The sequence below is a fragment of the Panthera uncia genome, assembly GCF_023721935.1.
Source record: "Panthera uncia isolate 11264 chromosome C1 unlocalized genomic scaffold, Puncia_PCG_1.0 HiC_scaffold_4, whole genome shotgun sequence".
Taxonomy (NCBI): domain Eukaryota; kingdom Metazoa; phylum Chordata; class Mammalia; order Carnivora; family Felidae; genus Panthera; species Panthera uncia.
Window position 1 is genome coordinate 17,485,464 of NW_026057585.1, and position 15,333 is coordinate 17,500,796.

Below are 15,333 nucleotides of genomic sequence, written 5' to 3' on the forward strand. Positions count from 1 at the left end.
GCTGGTCTTCTAACCCAAACTGGGACAAGAGCAATAGGACAGATCATTGCTCCAAACAGAAAATAATTAAATGTAGCAATAAATTATGAGCTTCTAATCAGGAGAAGCACTGTTATATGTATACTCTTGCCCAAGGAATGATCCTCTTCTACTGAGGAAATTCTTCTTTATCCCACCTGGCAATCCAGACCTTGCAAATGAACGCTGGCAATCTACTGGCAACAGATGTTGCAGCCAGATGGCTGATAAATTGGAAGTTGTTAACTTGTACTCAGGTGGTTATATTTCTTTAAAAGTGTTCTAAAGTCAGTCCCTCTTTTTGTTTTACTTGGTAATAGGCAGGCAGTTAAATACTTCACGCTATTATTAATTAAGGGTATATTTTTAATGAAATAAAGAGCTAAATTATTGGATTTCTGATGTCTTGTATTTAAAACAACTTAGTGCAAGTGTTCAAATCTTAAGCCTTATCATCGACCTTGCAAAACCAAGTTTATTAAGACATAGTGAACATTTATTACTGAGTATCCTCATCAAATTCTCTGGTATAAGAAGTAGGAAAAAATTAAATTTTAAATGGACAGGTAAATTTGGGAATTAAAATTTCAAGGGTATTACATTAAAAAGAGAGGTTGTGGATATATTAACAATGGATGCTGTAATATAAACTCTTAGAGGTTGTTTTTCCAGTGTGACTTTTGCTTTCCCTATGTGTCTTTTCCATAAGAAACATATGAGTAATACTTGCAGAGCATTCTGCAACACTATTTCAACATAACATTATCAATAGAGAGAGAGAGGAAAAAAAAAACAAAAAACAAAAAACAAACAGTCCACAAAGGTATAACAATTAGAGATGGTCCCTCATTTTGAAGAAACAGCAGGCTGAACCCAAAGCTAAGGGACCTGCTGGGTATAGCTACTGACTTTTTGTACCTTTTATTAAAAGAACTGTCACTCCCACATTGGTTAGATCATCCATATTTTGAACATATGCATGAATGCCTCAAAAAATGGCACGTTGGGATATATTCTGTTGGTTTATCAATCTAAAAAATGACATATTTGGTCTTCAAAGACATCACCTTGCTATCATTTCAAATAATGGAAATTTAAGTAGACTTTTCAAAGGATGGCAGGCTTATTTTGCTTTTAGTTACCTTATTTGGCCCAGAGTCTGTTTTCCTCCTGCAAAATATAATAGCACAACAGTCTGGTAGAAGAGGAGTGGCTTCCACATTAAGACTCCACATAAGATTCTACAATCAGTTATCAGTCAAGTATTATTATGCTCATGATATGAATAAGGAAGAAGGATTTCACCATCCTTTCCTGAAGAGAAAATGGGAGTGGAATAGGTGGAGACAAGCTAGTCTGTGAATTTTGGGGCATTTCAGGTTGTTTTACATTAACTGATTATATATATCCCACAGCAAAGTATCCTATATACTCTGGCTTTCTCCTCTGTCAATCCAAATCAACTATTCTTGCTAAGATCACAAGCAAGGTCTTTCTATTAAACCCAACTGATCCATTTAGCTCTTATATGATCTGGTGTTTTTCTCACTCTCAATTCCTTACTAATTAAAAAAAAAAAAAAAAAAGATCTCTCGGTAAAGTTTTTTTGGCATCTTACACTCCGGGCCTTTCTTCTCTCCCCTCTGCTTCTTGTCAGGCAGGTTGCTTTATGGTTGTCAAGATGGGCTTCATTGAGAAGATAAAATCTGAACAAAGCCATAAACAAGGTAAGGATGCTAGCTAAGAAGGTATCTATAGGGAGAAGATTTCAGGAAGAAACAATTAGAGCAAAGTCTCTAAAACAGAAGTAGATCTATATTTTCAGGGAATAGCAAATATATGCGTTGCTGAAACTGACTCAACACGGGAAAGAATTGTAGAAGATGAAGGCAGAGGGTTCCTAGGAATACCATATTTTTTTAGAGCTTTGTTTGCTATGTAAGTCTTTGACTTAGAGTGGAATAAGGAACTGCTGAAGATTTTTGACCAGAGGAATTACATAACTGACTTACTTATATCAAAGGTTCACTTTGAAAAAACATAAAAATTAAATAAATAAAGGTTCACTTTGCCTTTTTTTAAAGAGGAGATTTTACAGAGGCAGAGTGAAAGCAAGGGTTCCAGGTAGGGTGCAACTGCAACAATGCAGAGGAGGGATAAAGATCTTTCCACTACAAATGTAGCAGTGGAAAGGGGGAGATATATTCGAGGATTCTAGAAATATTTTGAAGGCAGAACTGACAGGATTCCTGATGACCTGTGAAGTATGAGAACTAGAATGGATTTAAGAATGGCTTCAATTTTTTGGTCTGGGCCACTGAGAATTTCAATGACATCAACTAAGATGAAGGAAAGCTGTAATTGAAACAGACTGAAGTGATAGTGGGTGGTTGGGAAGGGGAAAGAGCAGAAATTACATTCTGAAAATTTTGAATTAAAAAAGGCTGTTAAACATCCACGTAGAGATATTAAGTAAGCAGTTGAATATGTGTCTCGGGTTCAAAAAGGCATTTGGATTGGAAATATTAATTGGTAATAAGTACCATGTAGATGATACTTAAATCCATGAGCCCAGAGGAAGTAATCAATAATGTAAACATAAAGTGAGAAAAGGGCAAAGAACAGAGCCTTGAGCAGCACTAACATTAGGAGGTGGAAAGAGAAGAAACCAATAAAGGAAATGAGAAAGAGTGAGAAAGGAAGTGAGACAGGAGAAAACTTAGAGAATATAGATCCCTGGAAGCCAAATGAAGAAATACTTTTGAAACAGAAGCAATGGTCTGCTATGTTAAATGCTACTCATTGGCCAAGCAAAATGAAGAGAGACTTGACCACTGAATTTAGCAGCTTGGAAATCATTAATTATGTTGATAAGTATAGTTTTAGTAATGGTTTGTTGTGAAAGTTTGATTAGATGGTGTCAGATAGAATGGAAAAGGAGGAACTGGAGGTAGCATAGGTCATTATTTTCAGTAATCTGTTGCAAAGGGGCCAGTGAAAAGTGGTAGCTGTTTCAATTACAGATGTTTAGAATTACAGATGTTTCCCGACGTACAATGGTTCAACTTAGAATTTTTTGACTTTATGATGGCACAAAAGCAATATGCATTCAGTAGAACGATACTTCAAATTCTGAATTTTGATCTTTTTCCAAGCTAGGGATATGTAGTAAGATACTCTCTGGTGGGCAGTGGCACAATCACGATGGTAAACAACCAATATACTTACAACCATTCATTACCCATACAATTATTCCACTCTTCATTTTCTGTACAATATCCAATAAATTACATGAGATATTCAACATTGTACTATCAAATAGGTTTGCGTTACATGATTTTGTCGAGTTATTGGCTAATGTTAGCGTTCCAAACATATTTAAGGTAGGCTATGATATAGTTAGGTGAATTAAATGCTTTCTCAACTTAAGATATTCTCAGTTTAGGATGGGTTTATCAGGATGTAACCCTATCATAAGTCAAGAAAGATCTGTAACATTGTTTGCAATGTGAGAGAGATACCATGTATAAAATTATCTTGTCATTAATTCCCAACCTTCTCCCACCCCCATCATATTGCCTTATCATATTGCTACCTCCTTACCATATTATAGATGCTATCAGTTCCTAATCCATGTTGTTAATACCTCCTTAATACTATACAAATCAAATAATTTCTCTCAAACCCCCAATGTACTATGCTGTTGGGTTCTTTGATACTCTAACAGTATAAATATAATCCCTCCCTCATCTTCCAATTTTGCTTTTCTCCCATTCATTCTCCAAATCACTTTTCAGTAAGTTGTTTTATTTCATTGCAAATGTGATTATGGTAATGTCTTCTTTAAAATAGTTTAATGACTATTTATCATCTACAGGACAGGTACAAAGTTTTATCTTTCTCTAAAGAAAATCTAATTATGTTACTCCTTGCTTGAAAGCCTACAATGACTGTTCATCAACTTCTTTATAAACTCTAATCCCCTCAATTCAGCATGATAGGCCTTTTAAAATTTGACTCCTGTTCATCCTCTGCTTAATCTTATAAGCAAGTTGAGGGCAGGGATTTTTCTGCTTTGTTCACATGGGATCTTAAGAACATCAATGTCTGGTTTAAATTAATTTAAAAATGGGTAACTGGATGTCTGGATGAATGAACTCTATCTCCTTGCTTTTTACAGCACCTAACACAGAGTGAATACAAATTCTGGCTGACTTTATGAAATAGGAAGACTCCTTCTTAGGAGTGTGTTCTTCAGTTTTCTGTTTGAATACATGAAAGGCTAAGGGCACTGGTTTTTTTCTCTCCCAGTTTCAATCTAGTAATTCCACACACTGAGGGATTGTCTTTGTGTTCACTTTTATTGGTTGTATGATCTAAATTGGTTAACAGATAATTATTTAAGCAAGACATGGAAATGAGTTGTAGTGTCTTTGCCACCTATGCCCTTGGCTATAAGTATGAATATGTGCTGCTTATGTATTTTTGCACACTTAAGACAAGGTCAGGTTTATTGCCTCTAAACCTTTGAAATCATGTCATGAGTTAAGTAATCTGTGCAATAAAAATCAGAACTGAGATTCACCTCACTTTCATACTCTATTAAACGGTTTATAGTAGCACAAAACTCCATCATCATTATATTTTTTTTCGTCAACTCCATGTTTTACTGGGCACAAAGTGTTATATGGTGCAATATTGCAAATGAATACATTATTAAGGAAAGGACAATTATGAAGAAAGAAGCAGGTGTTGCCGTCACACTTAATGCCTAAGGAGTTATAGGTCTGCTGGCAAGAAAGGGCCTATGGCTCAAATACTATGTGTATCTGACAATAGCTGTCTGCTTCTGCAATGAGTCAATCTGTTGAAGTATGCACATTGCTTTAACTAACATGTAAGGTAAAAATAGTGGATTTAAAGAGAGGCTGCTGTTCTTAATAAATACATCCTATCACTTTCCAAAATGTGTTTTTTCCTAGTCACACAGTAATCTGAAAGCAATGACTACCATTTTTTTTTCTCAAACAATATAATCTTTTGTTAAAAAACAATGACAAGAGCTGCTCAATAAACTTCAAATTTCAGGTCCCTGAGAATAGGAAGGTAAATTCACCGCATTATATTAAAACACATTATAAATGGCGCTTTGTAATAATATTCTCAGTAGCCAACAGTGAAAATCAATTCCACAAAAGAAATGCAAAACCTTTCTTGTATAACTTAAGGATTAATCATTTGTGGTTTATCTGGCATAGGGGTATAACTTACAACCGGAGCAAATAGCTCCATTCAATTTTCAGAGCAGTGGTGGTTCAGCTGGCTACAAGGGCAGAATCTCAGCAGGCAATTAATTGACAATCCGTGGAATTAAAAAGCGTTGTGCTTTCACAGATTTACAATCTAGTAAAATAAGGAAAGTTTTAGAGGTACAAAATATTTTATTGAATAAAACTTGTTTATGAAGATGCATGTCTGTAGAGACAAATACATGCAAAAAATATATGTTTTTCATTTCAAGGAAATGAGCCACATGGAGTAAAAGACTTAAAAAAAGGAATAATTATATAAAATGTTTACTTATAAACAGTTGATACAACTTCCATCACTTAAATTTCTTTGCTTTGGCATTAAAATTTTGGCATATTTTCATACTTTTTTCTTTTTTTAAAGAATAAAAAAGGAAAGAAAAAAAGATTGTGTTATACAAATATGATTGGGTGAATGAATGTCAACGAATAAAATAGTATCCCGAAATTTTGAGTGTTATAAGGATTCAAAATTTTGATAGAAAATACTCATGCATTAAGGCTAACTTTTGATTCAAATCCACCAAAAATAGTAATGTATAATATACAGTGTGTTCTTGTGGAATTATATTTTTTTCTAAATGTCTTTTTACTGGGCAAGTGTTTACACATGAGTTAAGAGTGTAAAGAGTGGGCTGTCTTCTTTGTATCGCCATAACTTAATAGAGTACAAATTAATAAACATTTGTTAAATTGACAAACGGATGGATAAAAGAGAGGTAAACTCTTTTAGTAAAAATATTCTGAGAATAAATATTATATTTCCAAAATTGTATTCAAATACTCGATGTTCCCCAACATCCCCATTTTATAGTGGCCATTTGTTGAAAGCACTTTTTACTGAAGTGTTAATTCATCATTTTGAATTACAGTGAATCTCACTTGGGAAAGTTATAGTCATAACTGTTATTTTCACTCCCACTTTAGTTCTCGAGTTTTATTTTATAGTTATTTTCTATTCAATCGTTGCCTGGTCTTTGACCCTTCATATACACTTCACCAGCATTTCTCCAGAGAGCACAGGCATATTAAAATATACTTAGCTTATTTTGCAATATTGCTGGCAAACTATCTCATTTAAAGGAGGAATGTGCAGGAATGTCTAATTTAAAGTTTTACATGGGATTTTTTCTTATTTTAATATTAACTTGATGGAGGAATGCCATCTCAGGGTATACACAGTTTAACCTAAGCTTAATCTGGTCACAATGTATCCCCTGTTCTTAAGACCCTCACTTTTGGGCAACTAAAATGACAAATTCTGTAGTCTCTCTTTCCTAATGTTTGCTGTATCTCCATGATGACTTTTGACCTCTGAATATACTCCTCTGAATCACTGACCTTATGACATTTATTTCTCTTAGTAGCCCAGATAAATTTTTACCTTGCAATAAATATCATTATCCTTCTGAGTAACACTGCCAACTGAGTAGGTATATTTAACCATCAGTTCATATAAGTTTGCACTTTATCTTAATTTGATAAGTATGTCAAATGTTACATAAAATATGTTACATATTACATGTATTATTTGTTGCACTGTGGAATTTTATTACACAAATATTTTATTCTAGTAATTTTAATAAAATTAAATATTTATGTGTATTTTTATGGTTTATAAAGTTTTAGTATGTATGAAGTTATTCTATTTTTATAATATTTTGAAGAATTGAAGGCACACATTATCACCATCTGAAGAACTGAGTTTTGAACCAGCTTTGTAGTTTTCTGATTTATCACGTAAGCAGTAGCTTTAACATTTTAACTTACTATTTCTGAAGGTTTATCTCACTTCTTTACCACTGCACCACACTGCAGTATTTTTGATGGCTGAAAATGATAGAAGGTGAGATCATGATACAGATTATTGTTAATTTTTGCCTACCTAGATTGTAATGGTGAAAAACCTGGATTCGAATGAAATTTTATTACTAGGTGAAAGAGTGTTAAGATTTTTTTCCCTAGAAAATATTAGTACTGTTAGATATATTAGGTATGATAGACTAATTGGAAATTACAGTGGAAATGAAAAATTCTCTAAAAGGGCAGACATGAGCTGGCAAAAGAAAGAATAAACAAACTTGAAGATAGATGATCAGAACATATACAACAGAGAATTGAAAGAAAAAAAAAAGAATGCAGGAAAATTAATAGTACATCAGAGACATTTAGGACATCGTTGAAAGTATCAAAACATGCCTAATGTGAGTACCAGAAGTAAAGAAGGAAGAGAAAAAAGCATAAAAATTGTTCAAAGAAATAATGGCTGAAAACATCACATATGATTAAAAACACTGATTTTTACATTCATGAAACTCAAAAGATCCCAAGTAGGATAAATTTTAGAAGATCCATAACTAGTCATAAACATAGTCAAAATGTTGAAAGCTAATGACAAAGAGAAAATCTTAAAAGCAGCAAGAGGAAACAACTCATCATATATAAGAGAATACCTATACGATTAACCATTGATTTCTCATCAGAAACAATAGAGGCCAGAAGGTGGTAGGATAACCTATTCAAGGTTCTTTAAAAAAAGAGCTGTCAATTAAGAATCCTATACACAGCAAAACTATCTCAAAATGAAGGCAAGTGTGAAATAAACAGAGAATTTGTTGCTAGTGGACATGCCTTACAAGAAACACTAAAGGAAGTTATTCAGGCTAAAGGCAAGCATCACCAAACAGTTATTCTAATTGGTCTAAATTTTGCCATAAAGGTAATTTTGTAGCAAAAAGACAGTGTGACTACATATTTCTTCTCCTTTCTAGTCTTTATTGATTTTTAAAAATAATACCATAAACAATATCTATGAAATCAAATTGTTAGCCCTATAGCATATAGGCACATATCTTCTTTGACAATAACAGCACAAATTAGCGGAGGGAGGAGTAAGCTCTTGTGTAGCAAAGAATTGACATCAGATATTAACTCTACTCCACAGTAAAAGATGAAGAATACCAGAAATGGTAAATAAGAAGGTAAATTAAAAAAAAAAAAAAAACAGTTATAAATATGTTTTTCTTTTTTTATCTTAGTTCCTTCAGGATACTTAAAATTATATAAAGCCATGATTATAACACTATATTGTTGGATTAGTAACATATATAGATGTAACATATTTGACAATAATAGCACAAAGGAAGTGAAGGAAACTATAGTGAAACAAATTGTCTATATTTCACTGAAATTGTATGTATAAATCTGAGGTAGATTTTGATAAATTGAGATATATTCTATAATTCATAGATCCACCACTAAGAAAACAACTCTAAAAACATATAGTTAAAAAGAAGATAATGTATATTTGGTTAATACTCGTTCAGGTGCTACATTTGACCTAGGGTATAGTTCAATGACTGGATAACATGGCTAGTCATCCACCAAAATTCCTTTTCCATTTTTACAGTATATAAAATTAGAGCTGAGAAATCGCTTAAGCTGAGGAGTCTATTTTTCAGCTTCCCTTTTCTGTTAGGTATGGCCATATGACTAATTTTTGTCAATGGACTATACACAAAAAGCTCTAATCTCTCTTTTTTTTTAAGTTTATGTATTTATTTTGAGAGAGAGAGTGGGTGTGAGGCAGAGAGAGGGGGAGAGAGAGAGAATCCCGAGTAGGTTCCACACTGTCAGCACGGAGTCCCACAGGGGGCTCGAACCCACAAGCCTCAAAATCATGACCTGAACTGAAATCAAAGAGTTGGATGATTAACTGACTGAGCCACCCCAAAAGCCCTAGTCTCTTAAGAAGTAGACAAAATTCCTCCATGTTCTACCCTTCTGCTGACTGAATACAGAGGTCCAACAAGCTTTAGGGGTTGGTAAAGTCATCAAATGAGAACTATCATAAATTTCCAAATCCCTATCCAGAGGAGAGCTTCCCACATCCTGTAACACCTATCCTTAACTCATATGTAAATGACAAATACAATTCTACTATATTGGAACTATCCATATTTTTGTGTTTCTGTTTTTTTTTATAACAGTTTAGCGGCCCTAATTGACACCATTCCAGACTATAGTCTCAATAGATCCTATTCAATGGCAAGGAGGTTCTCTTCCAAAAGAAAATGGAATTTAATTTTTTAAGGAAAAAGAATGCTGGCTATGTGGGTGCCTACATTCTAGACATTTAAATACTGTGCTAAGTAATTTGTATATATTTTACACATAATTACAGGCAGTTTTATTGAAAGTATTTGCATATATCATCATATACCAATTCTATAAGGTGATTATTATCATCTCATTTGTTGAGAAGAGAAGGAAGCTAAAAATAGCTAAGTATATTGGATATTTGTGTTTTAACCAAAATCTATTTAGTTGCAAAAACACTTTAACCACTCCTTCACCCACTATAAACTAAATTGCTCTGGGTAATTTGTAAGATTCTGGTTTTAGTGTTAACTGCCTCTAAAAGTAATTGTTTTTGATATTTTATTTTACTCATTCCATACAATACCTTTCAAAAGACAACTTTAATTATCTAAATAATTAAAACTCCACTGGTTCTGGCAATTCATTTTTTCCAATACACTTAATTCTTTCTCTAAAACCTATCCATTTTATTAAAAACCAGCTATTAAGACTAAAAACTTGGGGGATAATATTTTCTTTGAATTTCCTTGGCAGGGTTTCATTCAATTTGAGGTATCAGAAATTATACTTTGTGCCAAGATATATATGAAAATATTGGTCCCCCTAAGCTTCTTGTTGTAGGTTAACTCATACTCTATGATCCCAGAAATGCAACGCTGACCTGGGCCAGACCAAATTATAAGAATCATGATGGTTGCCTACCTAAATTACCACCAATATGTCTGTCTTTTTTGTTTGTTTGTTTGTTTTGTTTGTTTTTGAGAGACACAAAGTGTGTGTGGGAGTAGGTGAGGGGCAGAGAGAGGGAGAGAGAAAATCCCAAGTGTACTGTGTGGGGGTGGGGGCTTGATCCCACCAAGATATCAAGACTTGAGCCCATATCAAGAGTCAGACACTTGGGGGAGTCAGCTGCTAGGGGCACCTGGGTGGCTCAGTCAGTTAAGTGCCAGATATTGGCTCAGGTCATGATCTCACAGTTCATGAGTTCAAGCCCTGCATGGGGCTCACTGCTGTGAGCTCAGAACCCTCTTTTGATCTTCTGTCCTCCTTTCTCTGTGTCTGCCTCTCCTCCCCCTAAAATAAATAAACATTAAAAAAAAGTCATCCGTTCAACTGACTGAGCTATCCAGATGTGCCCCAGATGTCTGTCTTTTAAATATACTTAGTCCTTTTCATCATGGAAGAAAAATTTACAGGTCATCTGTGACTCCTCACTTCATCTTATGCGCGCCATGCATAACCCCACAGTAAACCCTGTTGATTCCACTTTAAGAGTATGATCAGCACCTGACCACTTTCCCCCTCCTACACTGAGGGCACTCCCAGAGGAGCCCCTTTCACCCTTCCCTCTGATGACTGCAGAAGCCTCTGACTGCTGCCCTGCTCCACCCCTGTCCTTCTGATGTTTATTCTCAACATTGCAGTCAGAGCTGTCCTTTCAAACTATGAACCAAAACAATTCCATCTTCCCCACAAATCCTACCCATGTCTCTTGCTAATTCACTCACGATGTAATTGAAAATTCTGAAATAGCTTTATTGGCCCTACATAATTATCCCCACCTTCTCATTTCCTGTTAGTCTCCTCCTTGCTTCCAAAAAACCATGCTGTTCAAACACTTGAAATGACCCCTTCCTGCCTTAGATCCTTCCCACTGTCACTGCCTTTGCTTTACTTTCCCCAGTAATCCATAATGCTTGCTCTTTCAGCTTTGTGTAGAATTCAACCTCCATTCAAGGGACTCCTTCCGTTCTGAAACACCTAATCCTGCTCTGTGTTTTTTTTTTTCTTCTATAAGAACTCCTACTGTTATATAATTTACTTAAAATAAATTATAATAAATAAAATTATTTTATATTTATCCTTATACATAATTTTACATATTAAAAATATATAACTTATATATGTGATATATATTTACACACATAAATGTTATAAAATATAAGCTCCACAAGGACAGAGGTATTTGTTTGCTTGCTTATTTATTATTTATCTCTCTCTCTCTCTCTATTTATTTATGTTTTTCAAGGAACATTTAATAACAAGGTAGATAACATATACTTATCTAATATGGTACTTTTATATCACTGAAGCTAAAGCAAATTATCCTGTTCATTGGGTAAAAATGGACTGCTTAATGTGTGGACACTGCAGTGCAATTTTAAAAAATTCTGTAATTGTATTTTCAAAACTTCAGAATTTGAGCGTCAGTGTTCTCTCTTTTTTTCATATGAGAAAAGAAAATTCCCTTGAAAATCATATGAAGCTTGGACAAAAATTGCATAGCTTTATTCTTAGGATCACTCTGTAGAGTCTTCATGATTCAAAAGACACAAGGGAATCTTCAATTCAGCTTTTAGAGAAGACATTCCACCTCACATGATCTCATCAACCAGGAGAATGTTGCTGGCAATCAAAGTGCTGGAGTAAAGAAGCTGTTTCTTTACACAATAGTTATCCCATATTCCTACTTCTGCCGCTACCGTTGGCTCACCTGTGTTCAAGTCCACACCCACAAGTTGACCTGATTCTGAATGTTCTGCTTGAACTTTACCTAGTGTTTCCTGAAGGTCACAACCAGCATTCTGAGCAAGAACCTCAGAAAAAATGAGCAATGAATCAGCAAATACTTGAACTCCAAGTTGGGTGCTGCCTTATACACTAGGCTTATATTTAATCAAGGCTTCTACCAATGCCATGTCCATTGTACCAGCACCTGGAACTACACAGCCGTAATCAGTAGCATTTTTAACAGCTGTCAAGCCATCTCTTATTGCATCTTTGATTTGAGTGAATTTTGCTTATTTGGTCCATTGACCACTAAAATGACAGGGTGAGGATGGTTACATTGATCAATAAAGGTGAATTTCTCTTCTCCCAATGCATACTCATAGACAAGTCCTGCATGTCCCAAACAATCAGTATTTAGGTCATCAAAAGAATTCCACTGCAAGCAAGGGTCAACCTTTCCATATTTCTTCTTTTAGCTCTACAGAGAGCTACTATGCCTTCTTTTGTTAGAGCATCTAAGGGAATGAGGTCAATTCCCTTTTGGTTAACAACAAATCTTTTATCTGAATCACTGCAGACTTTCTTTTTCAGTTCTATTATTTTATAACTCTATCTTCAATGAGTTTTCTTTCAGTATTTACAAGTTTCTTTCTCTCATGTGCACTCTTGTAAAATAAAGCCAGAATTTACTTCCATTTTTTCATATTCTAATGACACATTGCATGTAAGGACATATGCATCTTTTTTTTTTTTTTTTTCACATCAGGATGCCATGCCCCAAGGTTCAAACAAGACCTCTGATTAAGCTTGTATCAGTTTCAAAATAATGTTTCATCTCCATGATCTCAACAACAGGGAGATCAATTGGTTCATCTTGTTTTTTAATGGTGAAAATGCAGTCCACTACAGCCTCTGTTAAGACATTAGCAAGGTCAGCATGCACTTTAGTACCAGGAGATGTTCTAGCCACATCTATAAATGTTTCCCTGTCCATTTCTTTGTTTACTTTGGCTTGTTCTAAAAACTGAAGTGCCTTTCCTTTGCAGCTTCAAATCCTTCTGTTATTCTGGGATAAAGACCTTCAGAAATGCAGAGGGCCTGTTTCAGCAACTTGTTAATGATTAGGTCATTGGAAGTGGTGTCATCACCAGTTATGTCATCCTGGGCTGTTGCTACTTTGCCTTATAAGGCGGCTGTTGGGTGTTGAATTTGTATTTCATGAAGCATCACATTACCATATTTAGTAAATTTAATGTCTCTGGTACCAGAAATAAGCATCTCCACGGCTCACTTAGGCTCCAAGTTGGTCCTCAGCAAATCCTGACCCTCAGACCACACTGATGTTGACTGTCAGTACTGCCTGAGCTTGGGCCACCTCAGCCTCAGGATTCAGGATGTTTACATCCACCATAGCTAACCAGCACAGGAAGAGCTGTTTCTTTTCTTTTTTTTTTTTTGAAAATAGTGCCTAAAACAGAATTTACTCTTAATACGTATTTGATAAAGAATGGATCTGGTCATTTAATTAAATAGGAAGTGTTTGCTCTCAAGTGGTATTGGAAGGCTTAATGTCACTTTTTTGAAATTGCTTTTGACTTGTTTGAAGAAGACTCTATAATAGTATTTTAATATAGCAGTATCTCATTATAACAATGGGAGATATTGACCATATATTAACCACTTGGAGTGATTAAACACTTTAATCTGAACATTTGTGGTCCTGAAAGTTTTTAGTCTTTCATGGGGAAAAAAAGGAAACTAACTTTACTAAAATGCTTTAAATTTACTATAATTGAATGTAAGCATTTATACACACATTATTATATATTCTTATAAAAATTTTGTGATATAGATTTTTAAAATTAATTTTTGAATGCACTTTACTTAAGGACACATAGCTGAAGTCTTCATGAAGCTTCTAAACTACTAAATTCTTTGCTCTTCCCCAAACTCCTTCATGTAAGATAAAAGTAAAGTAAAATTCCAATCTAAAGTAAGTTCCTCAGACTTCTCTGGATCAAATAAGCATAAAGTAAAATTTTGGAATATGGTAATAATACTGTAGTATTAAATATTTAAGCATATGAAAGATATGAATATTCACAGAATAAGAAACCTGAAATAGTACTTTCGAAACCAAGTTAGTTAAAATGTTCAAGTCATAGTCTCATTTCTTTTTGCAATATGTAGCCTCACCAGGATATCCTCCACAACAGAGTGAACTTTGAAGTTCACAAAATTTGATTCAACATTGGCATATCGACCTGACTTCAAAGGGATTTACACTGCTGAAGAATTTCACTGAGTTCAAGAAAGAAAGGAGAATCTCAACTTCCTGTGAAATCTAACTTCAGAGTACCTGGTACCTTCAACAAAATTAGGTATATTTGGGTATCAAAAACAGAGATTTGAAAGTACATTTCAATTCACACAGAATATTTCTTTTTAATTTCCTGTTTGGTGAATATTTATTGCGATGTGACAATAGGAAAACTAAAAGTTGTAAGTTTAGTATTTCAGAGATAAAGATTTGCTGAAGCACATATTTAATTCTAGGAAGTCACATGGACATAAACTTATTTTCCCCTGCTCATTTATCTGTGCAACACTGGTCTACCAGTCTCATTTTTACCTTTTCTACAAAGCCTTTCCCTAAAACTCCACTTATTTTTCATAATCATGAGTTTGGGAACTTGATTTCATTTAACTTAATACTTCAATTTCCAGCCTGACAATTACTTTTAGAAGTTTCCTTCAATGTATCTTGCACTTTTCTTCTCTTTCTTGTGGTCATGGGTTCCTCCAACACCCAAATGCCACCACCGCTCCCTTTCCTCACCCCATTCCATTATAGCATTGCTAAAATTTAGAATTACGGAAGTGTTACTTATCCTAAAAGGCCCACTCAATTTTTCCCATTTTTCACTGATTCTCATTATTTCAAAACTATATATTTTAGCATGTAAACATTCACCCATATGAATGAAAGACTGTAAATCATTTGTATCCCCCAATTGGTCCTTGTCTCTAATTCCAGTAAAGAAAAAAAAAATATTTAACTGTTTTGAATCAAACTGTTAGATTGGATCTTTATGAAACCCTCTCTGTCACATATAACATATATACAGGGTGAGAAGAAAGTGATGATTAAATTCATAGTTACTAAGTAAGGTCAATTTCTTGGAGGATAAATACACTGCAATTAATAACAGTATCTATTCTTTATTTTATACAGAATCATTTCATATGCATTATCTCTTAACTCTCATAACGATCCTATTGATTTTCAGATTTTACACAAATGAGGTATTTGAAAGAGTATTCCTTTTGGAGAGCCTGATATCCAGGAATAGAAATTTTAATAACTACCTTTCGTTTGGCTATTTTTATAGGT

General features: G+C 34.2%; 1 pseudogene; it reads right to left on the reverse strand.

Annotated features, from left to right (window-relative positions):
- Positions 1–11,728: 11,728 nt before the first annotated feature.
- On the reverse strand, positions 11,729–13,247 carry LOC125913641 (T-complex protein 1 subunit zeta-like; annotated as a pseudogene).
- Positions 13,248–15,333: the final 2,086 nt, after the last annotated feature.